General features: G+C 39.5%; 1 non-coding gene across 1 annotated transcript; it reads left to right on the top strand.

The window, feature by feature from the left end:
* The first annotated feature begins 10,653 nt into the window (after positions 1 to 10,653).
* On the top strand, positions 10,654 to 10,757 carry LOC148571944 (small nucleolar RNA R71). The gene has a single exon (XR_015907823.1). It is a non-coding gene; the product is annotated as a small nucleolar RNA R71 (small nucleolar RNA).
* Positions 10,758 to 13,041: the final 2,284 nt, after the last annotated feature.

The raw sequence follows: 13,041 nt of genomic DNA, 5'->3' as shown, positions 1-13,041 counted from the left end.
GCTAAGGAAACCAACACTAACCATACACCCACTCACCCAGCACAACTATCCACTCCTCTCCGAAACCACAAAGCATGAACTAAACCTAGCCCCCAGCCACCCAGCACGGTAGCCCGTCCTCTGCAGCCACCGCAGTCTTTGCAGCCACTGCAGCCAGGCACCCCCGCATCCGACTCCACAGCCACTGCAGCTCCCCACAACCCCCCACAGCTGCGTAGATCCGCAATGGCATAGCCATCGCAGCCCCCACACCCACGTAGCCTCCACCGCCACTGTAGGAAGATCCGTCGTCATCGTAGGAAGCTGGGTCGCCGTGATTAGAAGCTCTGTCACGCTCTCTCTCTCTCTCTCTATCTCTCTCTCTCAGTAATTTAACTCTCTCTCTGTCACGCTCATATTTGCGTTTGGTTGCTTGCATTCTGTTGTTTTGCTTTATTAATTTTCCCTCTTTAATTTTTTTGAATCATGTATATAAAATTCTTGTTCACAGGTCTACTTCATGAGTCTTTACCTCCACAAATTGATGATGTTTTTGGTTTCTTAAGTCTAATCTGTCTCTTTTTGAGCTCGTCAGTTTTACAACATTGACTCGGTAATTTAAAGCTCAACCTTATTCCCCATTATTATACTGCATTATTAGTTAGCACTTAGCACTGCTACTATATACTATGAGCATACTCTTTTCTGTTGGAATTATTTTTGCATAAAGGTAACAAGAACATATTATTTTGCCTATTTTAGATTTAAAATAATTCCCATTAGTGTCCATTAGATTTAAATCATATTATTATATTTTTCTTGTTATTGGGTTGTTGTTATTTGATTTCACTTTGATTCATATTAGATGCTATTATTGGAAAAATCACCATTGTTTTCTCCATTCCGTTATGTTATATGTGACAGTGAGACATTGCCACTTTGGTAGTATTTAGAATCAGTTACTTGGGTTGTTTTCTTTCATCTTCCTTAAAATCTTTTTACATATTTGAATAGAGCGTATATATTATTTCATGATGTTGAAGTATTGATTCCCAAAGTATTCCGAGGAACTTGATGGCCAAGAACCCAAATTTGGATATTATTGATGAGGGAAAAACGATTCCACACAAACTCACCGGCAAGTGTACTGGGTCGCATCAAGTAGTAATAACTCACAAGAGTGAGGTCGATCCCACAGGGATTGATGGATTGAGCAATTTTAGTTAGGCGATGAATTTAGTTAAGCGAATATTTGATGATTTCGTTGGAACTTGATTAACAGAAGTAAAATTGCAGGAAAATAAAAGTGCAAAATAAAAATTAGCTGAATCTTAAAGTGCAGAAGAAGTAAATTGCAGAAACTTAAAGAGCAAGAAAGTAAAAGAGCTGAAACTTAAATTGTAAGAAAGGTAAATGACAAAAACTTAAAGTGCAAGAAACTTAAATTGCTGAATCTAAATTGTTGGGAAACTTAAATTGCATCAAGAATAAAGGGAATTGGGAACTGAGATTCAAAATTTAGCTGAAAAATGTAAATTGCAGTATACTAAAGATCAATCATGATTCGAAAATGAAAAAGTGCAGTAAACTTAACGAAACAGGAAGGGAGATAAAATCTCAATTACTCTCTTAACAAAACCTAAAAGCGTAAATTGCAGAAGAAAGAAAACACACAGAAAGCTAAGATCAGATCTTCAATTCATAAAGCTATCAAAGGAAAAAGATGAAAAAGAACTATAAGATGAAGAAATTCAAGAGAATTCTCCAATCTCAAGTTGAGAACCCAAAACTGAAAGTAACAATTGTAGAGAAGAGAAAGCAAAAACAGAAAGAAAAATTTCAGATCTGATCCCCACTCTCAACTCTCTAATGAAAACTAACAGAAAGAGGCAAAAAAAAAAGTAAAAATCGAAAAATGACAAAAGGTCCTTATGAAATCAAATTCCTAGCTATTTATACACTTTCCAATTATGGCTTCAAGTACTTGGAGTGGGCTTTGTGGCCTTCTAAGAAGTGGATCAAAACATCCATTTGTTGCAGATCCCAGTGGAACGTTGCGTTCTCTAAGTGAGCGCATCGTTCACTTTCCACGCGTACGCGTCTCTGATGCGCATAAACTAGTTATGCCACGATTTAGGAAATTGCACGATCGGCAAAATTCCTTCCGGCAAGTGCACCGGTTATCGTCAAGTAAAAACTCACAATAGAGTGAGGTCGAATCCCACAAGGATTGGTTGAATGAGCAATTCGGATTAGAAGTGTATCTAGTTGAGCGGAATCAAGAATTAGATGAGAATTGCGGAATGTAAAATTGGCGGGAAACGTAAATGACAAGAAATTGAAATGGCGGAATCTTAAATTGCATGCATTAAAGAGCAGAAGCTAAATTGCTGAAATTAAAAGGGAATGGGGGTGATTGCATGAATTGAGTTGCAGAATGTAAAGAGAAAGTGAAAATCGGAGATGGGGAATTCATTGGGTTATAGGAGATATTGAGATCTCCGAATCAAAACATGTTTATCTCTTCCTCAACCAATGCGTTCATTGAATTTTGCTTGGCAATCTTATATGATTGGATCCCAATCCCTTGGCTCACCAATTCTCTCTAAAAACAAACAAATTCCCAATCCCTTGGTTTAAATGTTCATAAGAAGAGATGATGCTCGATCACTGATTATACCACACAGTTTCATGAACCACAATTTTGTAGGATTACATGTCACAATATCCATCCAAACCCCAATCCAATTCACTGTGAGAAAGCTTCTCTAGCATGAATCCTCCATTCCTTTCCCAAGGTTCCGAAGGATTCCAATTATGGGTAGTTTCTTTCCCAAGACAACTACCCAATGGAATTAGATCGAGAAGCTTTCTAACAAAATTCAAGAGAAAAGATTGAAGAAGAAGATAAACTATTATTGATTCATTGAATTACAATAGAGCTCCCTAACCCAATGAAAGGGGGTTTAGTGAGTCATAGCTCTGAATTCAATTACAAAGGTATGAAAACTCGCAAAAATGAAAAGGTAAAAGTCCCTCCTAACTTAAATTCTATCCTATTTATACACTTTCTATATTGAGCTTCTGTTGTGTTTCTTGGGCTTTGAGGCCTCTCCCTGCTTTCCTTTTGCTTTGGGTTTATGATCCATAATCTTGATGAGGCTGCTGATCCACATTCTGTAACATTCATTGAGCCAACTTAGTGATAATCAAGTAATGACACATGACTCAACAAATTGAAATTCCAGACTCATCAATCCTTCAGGCCCAATCCCATAAACCATGATATTCAATTGGGTTTCATACCAGAGTAAGTTTAAGTTAATGTTTGTGCTCAAAAGCTAACTTAAACTGCAATATTTTTGGCCCAGAAACCTTTTCCAATAGTGGTGTTTAAGTTGCAGTTTAAGCTTAAACTGCAGCTTAAACGCCAGACACTTCCAGTGATGCCTTTTGTGGAAGCACGTTTAAGCTTCAGTTTAAGGTTAAACTGAAGCTTAAACGTGGAAATGGAAGAAGGCAGCCCTGGAGGGTAACGTAGTCGAACACGTTTAAGCTTCAGTTTAAGGTTAAACTGAAGCTTAAACGTGGAGATAGGGAAGGCAGCCCTGGAGGTCGAACACGTTTAAGCTCCAGTTTAAGGTTAAACTGGAGCTTAAACGTGGAAGCGGAGAAAGGTAGCCCTGGAGGTGTCGAACACGTTTAAGCTCCAGTTTAAGGTTAAACTGGAGCTTAAACGTGGAAATGGAGAAAGGTAGCCCTGGAGGTCGAACACGTTTAAGCTCCAGTTTAAGGTTAAACTGGAGCTTAAACGTGGAAATGGAGAAAGCAACCCTGGAGGAGAAAACTTGGTCGAACACGTTTAAGCTCCAGTTTAAGGTTAAACTGGAGCTTAAACGTGGAAATGGCTCCCTGGTGCATTCCCCATTTCTGGCGTTTAACTTCCAGTTTAAGGTTAAACTGGAGGTTAAACGCCACTTTCACCCTTTCCTCAGCTTTCATGATTTTGGCCGTAGCTTAAACTGGAACTTAAACTCCACATGTGATATTCAAGCTTCCTTTATTGATTTTTGTTGCTTCCTTGCCTAGCCTCTTCTTTCCTGAAATCATCCAAACAACTGCATCAAAGTTTTGCAAATTTTCATGAGAATATTCCATTCATAGCATTCAAGTAATATAACTAAAAACTCATGAAATTTGCATAAAAATCATACTGTTTGGATGGTTCATTGCTTTGTTATTCATTTAACCATTCTTGGTTACTTTAAGCTCAAGAAAGTGCATAAAACAACTAAAACTAACAGAAAAATGCTAGTGAAACTCGCCTAAGATGCCTTGGCATCACAACACCAAACTTAATACTTGCTTGTGCCTAAGCAAGTCCTGAGTTATTTGAGAAGAAAGTATGAAACAGAAAGTAATTACATTGGCTATATTAGTAAGCACTTGAAGTTCATCAGAAGGGTTTTATGCAGAAAGTTGCAGTATCACTTTTTCATTCTTATCAGGTAAGATTATCACTTTTTTTATTGCATTCATCAACCACTGCTATGGCCTCTTGTTATTCTTATGTCCTTGGCACTTTTCTCTTCTTTGTTTTTCTTTTCTTTTTCTTTGAGCTCCTTTGCTCCTTGTTTGCTTAGTGTCATGTGTTGCACAAGCCTTTGGCATTTTCTTTTTCTTCTCAGTGCACTACACATATCCACTGCAGGCATTTTAGTTCACATTTCTTCTTGAGACATTGGTGCCCAGCACCTCTTTGTGTGACTAAATGTTTTGTATTTAGGTTGCTCTTGATAATGGACTTTTGGTTGATAATCCCGGGTTAGTTAACCCAAGTTACCAAGTGTTGAAACACTCCTCAGAACCTATTCATCCAAGCATATCCTTAATACATAAACACCACAGGCATTTGTCTCAGAAGTTCAAACCATTGGTGCCTAGCTTATTTTCTCAATTTTTTTGCTTTTTGGTTGCCTTTTTTTCAGTGGCTTTTTCTTCTTCTTTTTCTTTCTTTTTCATGGCCAAGGACATTTATTCATCAAGATCCATAGACAGTTTTCAATTTCTACACAAAAAAATGATAATTCCACACTTTAATTCCAGTGATCTGACTAAACAATCAAGCATGCATACCACCACTTAATTCTACTTGATTTGTCACTAATTGAGCCAAGCTACTTTTGTTCACACTTTTCTTTTATTTTTGGAAACAGAACAAGCACGGCAAGCATTTGTTTAAGAAGGTGAAGCTATATCCAAACATCTAGGTATTCATTTTATTCAAAGCAATAAACAGACAATCATACTAAAAACTTCACATTCCAGAAAGATTCAACAATTACAGTTTAAATCAGAACAAGCATGCTTTTGTTTGCCCTTTTTAAAGAATTGTCAAGGAACAATACCACCTTGTGAAATTCCTTGTTTTCTCTTTGTTGCCAGGAAACAATTTGATTTCTCCTTCTTTTCCTAGTTGTTGTTTCATGCTCTTTCTAAGATCCTTGTTTCCTTTCCTGCAAAGAGTGATGAAGTTGCTTGCTTCTCAAGCACTTGAGTGGTTAGCTCAACTATGTATGGGCAAGTGTCTGAGTCTTAAGTTGGTGTGTGAACACCAAACTTAGTCTTCTACTTACTCCTCTGCTCTTTGAGTCCTTGAATTCTCCTTGGAATGAAGTTGCTGCTAAGGATTTTAAGCATTTCTGTGATTGCTTAGAATGGTTGTTCCTTTCATATAATTCAAAGGTTGTTGTGTTCAGTTAATCTGTGTGGTGGAACACCAAGCTTGGAGTCACACATTCCCCTTTGAATTATTGATCCACGAATTCATTGTTTGGTGTGAAACACCAAACTTAATTCCTTGCAATGCACAGAAACTACTTCACCTTTTTATTGAAACAAATAAAAGAAACAGCAAGGTAGTATTACCTCAGGTTGGGTTGCCTCCCAACAAGCGCTTTTTTAACGTCATTAGCTTGACGGTCAGCTGCCTCAGTTGAGGTGATATTTAACTTTGTCCTTCTCCTCCACATCTCCCAAGTAATGTTTGAGTCTTTGACCATTCACCGTGAAGGTTCGTTGTGACTTTTCTTCCATGATTTCTATTTGTCCATATTGGGAGACCTTGGTTACAAGGAATGGTCCAGACCACCTTGATTTTAGCTTCCCTGGAAATAGCTTCAGCCTAGAATTGTAGAGCAATACTTTTTGTCCCTCCTCAAATTTCCTTGGGGCTATGTTGCTGTCATGCTTCTTCTTTGCTCTTTCTTTGTAAATTTTGGCATTCTCATAAGCTTCAGCTCTGAATTCTTCCAACTCTTGAATTTGCAACATCCTTCTTTCTCCAGCAGCTTTGCTGTCCAAGTTCAAGAGTTTCAAGACCCAGAATGCCTTGTGCTCCAACTCCAGTGGCAAATGGCAAGCTTTTCCATATACTAGTTGGTAAGGAGACATTCCAATTGGTGTCTTGAAAGCTGTCCTATATGCCCAAAGAGCATCATCTAGCTTAATCGACCAGTCCTTCCTTGAAGTTCCCACAGTCTTTTCCAGGATTCTTTTGAGTTCCCTATTAGATATTTCGGCTTGCCCACTCGTCTGTGGATGGTATGGTGTGGCTACCTTGTGTTTGACTCCATATTTTAGAAGCAATGCCTCTAATGGTTTGTTGCAGAAGTGGCTTCCTCCATCACTGATGATTGTTCTTGGAACCCCAAAACGGCAAAAAATGTGTTTTCTGAGGAAGTTCATGACTACCTTATTATCATTGGTTGGAGTTGCTATTGCTTCAACCCATTTGGAGACATAGTCTACTGCTACAAGGATGTAATTATTTGAGTATGAGGTGGGAAAGGGTCCCATGAAATCTATCCCCCATACATCAAACAATTCAAGTTCCAGAATGAATTGTTGTGGCATTTCATTTCTTCTTGGCAGGTTCCCCGCTTTCTGGCATTCATGGCAGTGCTTCACTAGTTCCCTTGCATCTTTGAAGATAGTGGGCCAATAAAAACCACACTGCAACACCTTAGCTGCTGTTCTTTCTCCTGCAAAATGTCCTCCATAAGTGGAGCCATGGCAGTCCCATAAGACTTCCCTTCCTTTTTCCTCTGATATGCATCTTCTGGGTATGCCATCCGAACATTTTTTGAACAAGTATGGTTCGTCCCAGATGAAGTATTTGGCATCATTTACCAATTTCTTCCTTTGATGCTTGTTGAATTCCAACGGCAAACTCCCAGTGGCCTTGAAGTTCGCTATGTCTGCAAACCAGGGTGCTTTGTGAATTACCATGAGTTGTTCATCAGGAAAGCACTCATTTATATGTGTGCTTTGTGCGCTTCCTTCTTCACATGGTATCCTTGATAAATGGTCTGCCACCTTGTTCTCTACACCCTTCTTGTCTTTGATTTCAATGTCAAATTACTGCAACAAAAGAACCCATCTAATAAGTCTTGGTTTGGATTCTTGTTTAGCAAGTAAGTATTTTAAAGCTGAATGATCAGTGAAGACAATGACTTTAGATCCAATGAGATAGGATCTAAATTTGTCAAATGCAAAGACTATTGCCAAGAGTTCTTTTTCAGTGGTTGTGTAATTCCTTTGGTTATCATTCAAGACCTTACTGGCATAATAAATCACATGTACCAAATTGTCTTTCCTTTGTCCTAACACTGCCCCAACAGCAAGGTTTGATGCATCACACATCAGTTCAAAAGGTAAGTTCCAATCAGGTGGGGCAATGATAGGTGCAGAGGAAAGTTTTTGCTTCAAAAGTTCATAGGCTAGCATGCAATTTTTATCAAATACAAAGGGTGTATCAGAGACAAGCAAGTTACTCAAAGGTTTGGCTATTTTAGAAAAGTCTCTAATAAACCTTCTGTAAAAGCCAGCGTGTCCCAAAAAACTCCTAATTGCTTTGACATTACTTGGTGGAGGTAATTTTTCAATGAGTTCCACCTTAGCTCTGTCCACCTCAATGCCTCTATTCGAGATTTTGTGGCCAAGGACTATTCCTTCTGTGACCATGAAATGACACTTTTCCCAGTTTAATACTAGGTTGGTCTCTTGGCATCTCTTAAGCACCAAGGCAAGGTGGTGTAGGCAGCTAGGAAAAGAATCTCCAAACACAGAAAAATCGTCCATGAAAACCTCAATAAATTTTTCAATCATGTCTGAAAAGATGGACAGCATGCATCTTTGGAAAGTGGCAGGTGCATTGCACAATCCAAAGGGCATGCGTCTATAAGCAAAAACTCCATATGGACAAACAAATGATGTTTTCTCTTGATCTCTAGGATCAACTACTATCTGATTATAGCCTGAGTATCCATCCAGAAAGCAATAGTAAGCATGTCCTGCAAGCCTTTCAAGCATCTGATCCATGAATGGGAGTGGGAAATGATCTTTTCTGGTGGCTTCATTGAGCTTCCTGTAGTATATGCACATCCTCCACCCAGTGACAGTTCTTGTGGGTATGAGTTCGTTCCTCTCATTTGGCACCACAGTTATGCCACCTTTCTTGGGTACTACATGGATGGGACTAACCCATGGGCTATAAGAAATGGGGTAAATTACCCCTGCTTGCCATAACTTCATGACCTCCTTTTGTACCACTTCTTTCATGACGGGATTCAATCTTCTCTGAGCTTGAATGTAGGGTCTAGCATCCTCTTCTAACAAGATTTTATGCATGCATATGGATGAACTTATCCCCTTCAAATCAGCTAGGGTCCATCCAATGGCGTCTTGATGAGTTTGTAGCACATTGATCAATTTTTCTTCCTGTTCTTGGCTCAGGGCAGAGCTAATGATAACAGGATAGCTCTCATTACTACCCAAGTATGCTTACTTGAGATTAGGGGGCAATGCTTTGAGCTCAGGTTTTGGTGCTTCCTTCTCTTCTTTCACTCTCTCTGGCATGCTTGGTATGGTTGTTTCAGCAGCCTTGATGTCACTATCTTCAATATCCTTGGTGAACTCCTCCTCTGCCACTTCCTTTGTTGTTTCCTCAAAGGTTTCTTGTACTGCAATGTCCACTACATCCACCCTCATGCATTCCTTTAGTGATCTGATGGATAGCTCATTGCCTTGAATACGTTAAACACCAATTGCTCATCATGCAGTCTGAGAGTGAGCTCACCCTTTTGGACATCTATGATGGCTCCAGCAGTAGCCAGGAAGGGTCTTCCCAGAATTATTGAAGCTTCGGCTTCTTCCTCCATATCTAACACCACAAAATCGGCAGGGAATATGAAATCTCCCACTTTTACCAACAAATCCTCAACTATCCCATGAGGGAATTTAAAAGTTCGATCTGCCAATTGGAGGGCCATTCTTGTTGGTTTGGCTTCCTCAATCTCCATTCTTCTCATCATTGTTAGAGACATCAAATTGATACTGGCCCCTAAGTCACACAAGGCCTTCTCCACCATGACTTCTCCTATGATGCAGGGGATTTGAAAACTGCCTGGATCCTTCAGTTTCTGAGGCAATTTGTGTTGAATGATGGCACTGCATTCTTCAGTCAACAACACAGTTTCCTCATTTCTCCAGCTTCTCTTTTTGGTCATTAATTCCTTTAAGAATTTTGCATAGAGTGGCATTTGCTCTATTGCCTCAGCAAACGGGATGTTGATTTGAAGCTTCTTGAAAATCTCCAAAAATCTGGAGAATTGGCCATCCTTTTCACCTTTCATCAAACGTTGAGGATATGGTGCTTTGGGTGTATACGGCTTCAGGACCTCTTTTTCTTTTTCTCTTGTTGCAGACGGTGTAAAGGATTGTCCCTGTTCCTTGTCTCTCACATTTTCCTTTGCTTCGTCCTCTGTGGTTTCCCTCGAGATCTCCTTTAGCTTTTTTCCACTTCTGAGGGTTATGGCTTTACATTCTTCCCTTGCAATAGCCTTGGCAGCTTGAGAAACGCTTGGCCCCGGGATTTGCTTATACAAATACCCAATTTGATTTTCTAACTTCTGGATGGCAGCTCCTTGGTTTTGCAAGTTAGAAATTACTTCTTCCTTAAAAGCTTTCAATTCGGTTATGTCTTGACCCATGGTTGCAAGCATTCCTTCTATCCTGTTTAATTGATCTTGAAATTGTTGGTTCGGATTAGATTGGGTAGGTCGATTATTTTGGCCATGATATGATGGTTGGGAGTAAGTGTTTTGTGTGGCTTGGTATGATCTTTGGTTGGAGTTTTGGTATGTGGACTTGTTATGTTGGTTTTGCTGGTTTCCCCACCCAAAGTTTGGGTGGTTTTTCCAGCCTGGGTTGTAAGTGTTGGAATGTGGATCATATGGTTGCCTTTGTTGATTTCCTACATAATTGGCCTCTTCCCAATCACCTCCTTCAGTGCTTTCTTCCTCTTGCTCTTGTGTGTGTATTGCAGCCACTTGCTTTGTTTCTAATTTCCTGGTGAGCTCTGCTAGTTGCTTAGCAAACACCTTGTTTTGGGCTAGAATTGTATCAACATGGTTCAGCTCCATGACTCCCTTAGTGTTGTGTCTCTCTGATGCATAGTAGTACTCATTCTCAGCCACTGTCTCAATCACTTCAATGGCTTCTTCCACAGTCTTTTTCCTGTTCAATGAACCTCCTGATGAATGGTCTACAGCCTTCCTTGATTCATAAGAAAGTCCATCATAGAAAATGTGCAATTGCACCCAGTCATGGAACATGTCTGGTGGGCATTTCCTTGTCAAATCCTTGAACCTCTCCCATGCTTCGTAGAGAGTTTCACCATCTTGTTGTCTAAAAGTCTGAACCTCAGATCGAAGCCTATTGACCTTTTGTGGGGGGTAGAAACGTGCCAGAAACTTGATTTCCACCTCATCCCATGTTGTTAGGCTCCCCCTGGGGAATGATTCCAGCCACTTAGCTGCCTTGTCCCTAAGGGAAAATGGGAACAAAAGCAGTTTATAGGCATCTTCCTGGACTCCATTGGACTTCACAGTGTCGCAAATTCTCAGGAATTTTGTGAGATGTTGGTTTGGGTCTTCATTAGCACTCCCACCAAATGAACAATGATTCTCCACAAGTGATATTAGCTGTGGTTTGAGCTCAAAATTGTTGGCCTGAATGGGTGGTTTCTGAATGCTGCTACCACAATTCCCAGATGTTGGGTTTATGTATGAACCAAGAACCCTCCTCTCGGGAATGGCATTGTTTCCATCAGCTCTCCCATGGTTATGAACTTCTCTTTCCATGTTGAGATCTAGAGCTTCCTCAAAATTGTCCTCAAATTCTCCTTCAGATTCTTCTTCTCCCAGTACTCTCTTCCCTCTTGCTTCCCTTCTAAGTCTATGAAGGGTCCTCTCTGGTTCGGTATATGGAGGAGTTGATGTCTCTCCTCTCCTACCTGTCATACAAGAACACAGCACAGGCAACAAACAAGTAAAATACTCTTGGTTAATGGAAGAGTATGGTTAGAGCAGTTGAGGAATTAATTCAAATAGTTAGTGAGTCAGTGAGTTAGTTGCTTGAATTTAAAGGCATAAAGAAAGAAAGCATGTAACAGAGTGCAGAAATTAAAATTCAACAAGTAACTTGAACTGAATTAACAAAGCAAAAAAAAATTGCTCAATCTAGTTAACTTCCAATTTGAGAATTGTCAATCGAAAACCAATCCCCGGCAACGGCGCCATAAACTTGATGCGCATAAACTAGTTATGCCACGATTTAGGAAATTGCACGATCGGCAAAATTCCTTCCGGCAAGTGCACCGGTTATCGTCAAGTAAAAACTCACAATAGAGTGAGGTCGAATCCCACAAGGATTGGTTGAATGAGCAATTCGGATTAGAAGTGTATCTAGTTGAGCGGAATCAAGAATTAGATGAGAATTGCGGAATGTAAAATTGGCGGGAAACGTAAATGACAAGAAATTGAAATGGCGGAATCTTAAATTGCATGAATTAAAGAGCAGAAGCTAAATTGCTGAAATTAAAAGGGAATGGGGGTGATTGCATGAATTGAGTTGCAGAATGTAAAGAGAAAGTGAAAATCGGAGATGGGGAATCCATTGGGTTATAGGAGATATTGAGATCTCCGAATCAAAACATGTTTATCTCTTCCTCAACCAATGCGTTCATTGAATTTTGCTTGGCAATCTTATATGATTGGATCCCAATCCCTTGGCTCACCAATTCTCTCTAAAAACAAACAAATTCCCAATCCCTTGGTTTAAATGTTCATAAGAAGAGATGATGCTCGATCACTGATTATACCACACAGTTTCATGAACCACAATTTGGTAGGATTACATGTCACAATATCCATCCAAACCCCAATCCAATTCACTGTGAGAAAGCTTCTCTAGCATGAATCCTCCATTCCTTTCCCAAGGTTCCGAAGGATTCCAATTATGGGTAGTTTCTTTCCCAAGACAACTACCCAATGGAATTAGATCGAGAAGCTTTCTAACAAAATTCAAGAGAAAAGATTGAAGAAGAAGATAAACTATTATTGATTCATTGAATTACAATAGAGCTCCCTAACCCAATGAAAGGGGGTTTAGTGAGTCATAGCTCTGAATTCAATTACAAAGGTATGAAAACTCGCAAAAATGAAAAGGTAAAAGTCCCTCCTAACTTAAATTCTATCCTATTTATACACTTTCTATATTGAGCTTCTGTTGTGTTTCTTGGGCTTTAAGGCCTCTCCCTGCTTTCCTTTTGCTTTGGGTTTATGATCCATAATCTTGATGAGGCTGCTGATCCACATTCTGTAACATTCTTTGAGCCAACTTAGTGATAATCAAGTAATGACACATGACTCAACAAATTGAAATTCCAGACTCATCAATCCTTCAGGCCCAATCCCATAAACCATGATATTCAATTGGGTTTCATACCAGAGTAAGTTTAAGTTAATGTTTGTGCTCAAAAGCTAACTTAAACTGCAATATTTTTGGCCCAGAAACCTTTTCCAATAGTGGTGTTTAACTTGCAGTTTAAGCTTAAACTGCAGCTTAAACGCCAGACACTTCCAGTGATGCCTTTTGTGGAAGCACGTTTAAGCTTCAGTTTAAGGTTAAACTGAAGCTTAAACGTGGAAATGGAAGAAG

Source organism: Arachis ipaensis, chromosome B3 (assembly GCF_059453495.1).
Source record: "Arachis ipaensis isolate K30076 ecotype BB chromosome B3, ASM5945349v1, whole genome shotgun sequence".
Taxonomy (NCBI): domain Eukaryota; kingdom Viridiplantae; phylum Streptophyta; class Magnoliopsida; order Fabales; family Fabaceae; genus Arachis; species Arachis ipaensis.
Note: the sequence above shows the minus strand (reverse complement) of the source record. Positions and strands in the feature narration are given on the sequence as shown.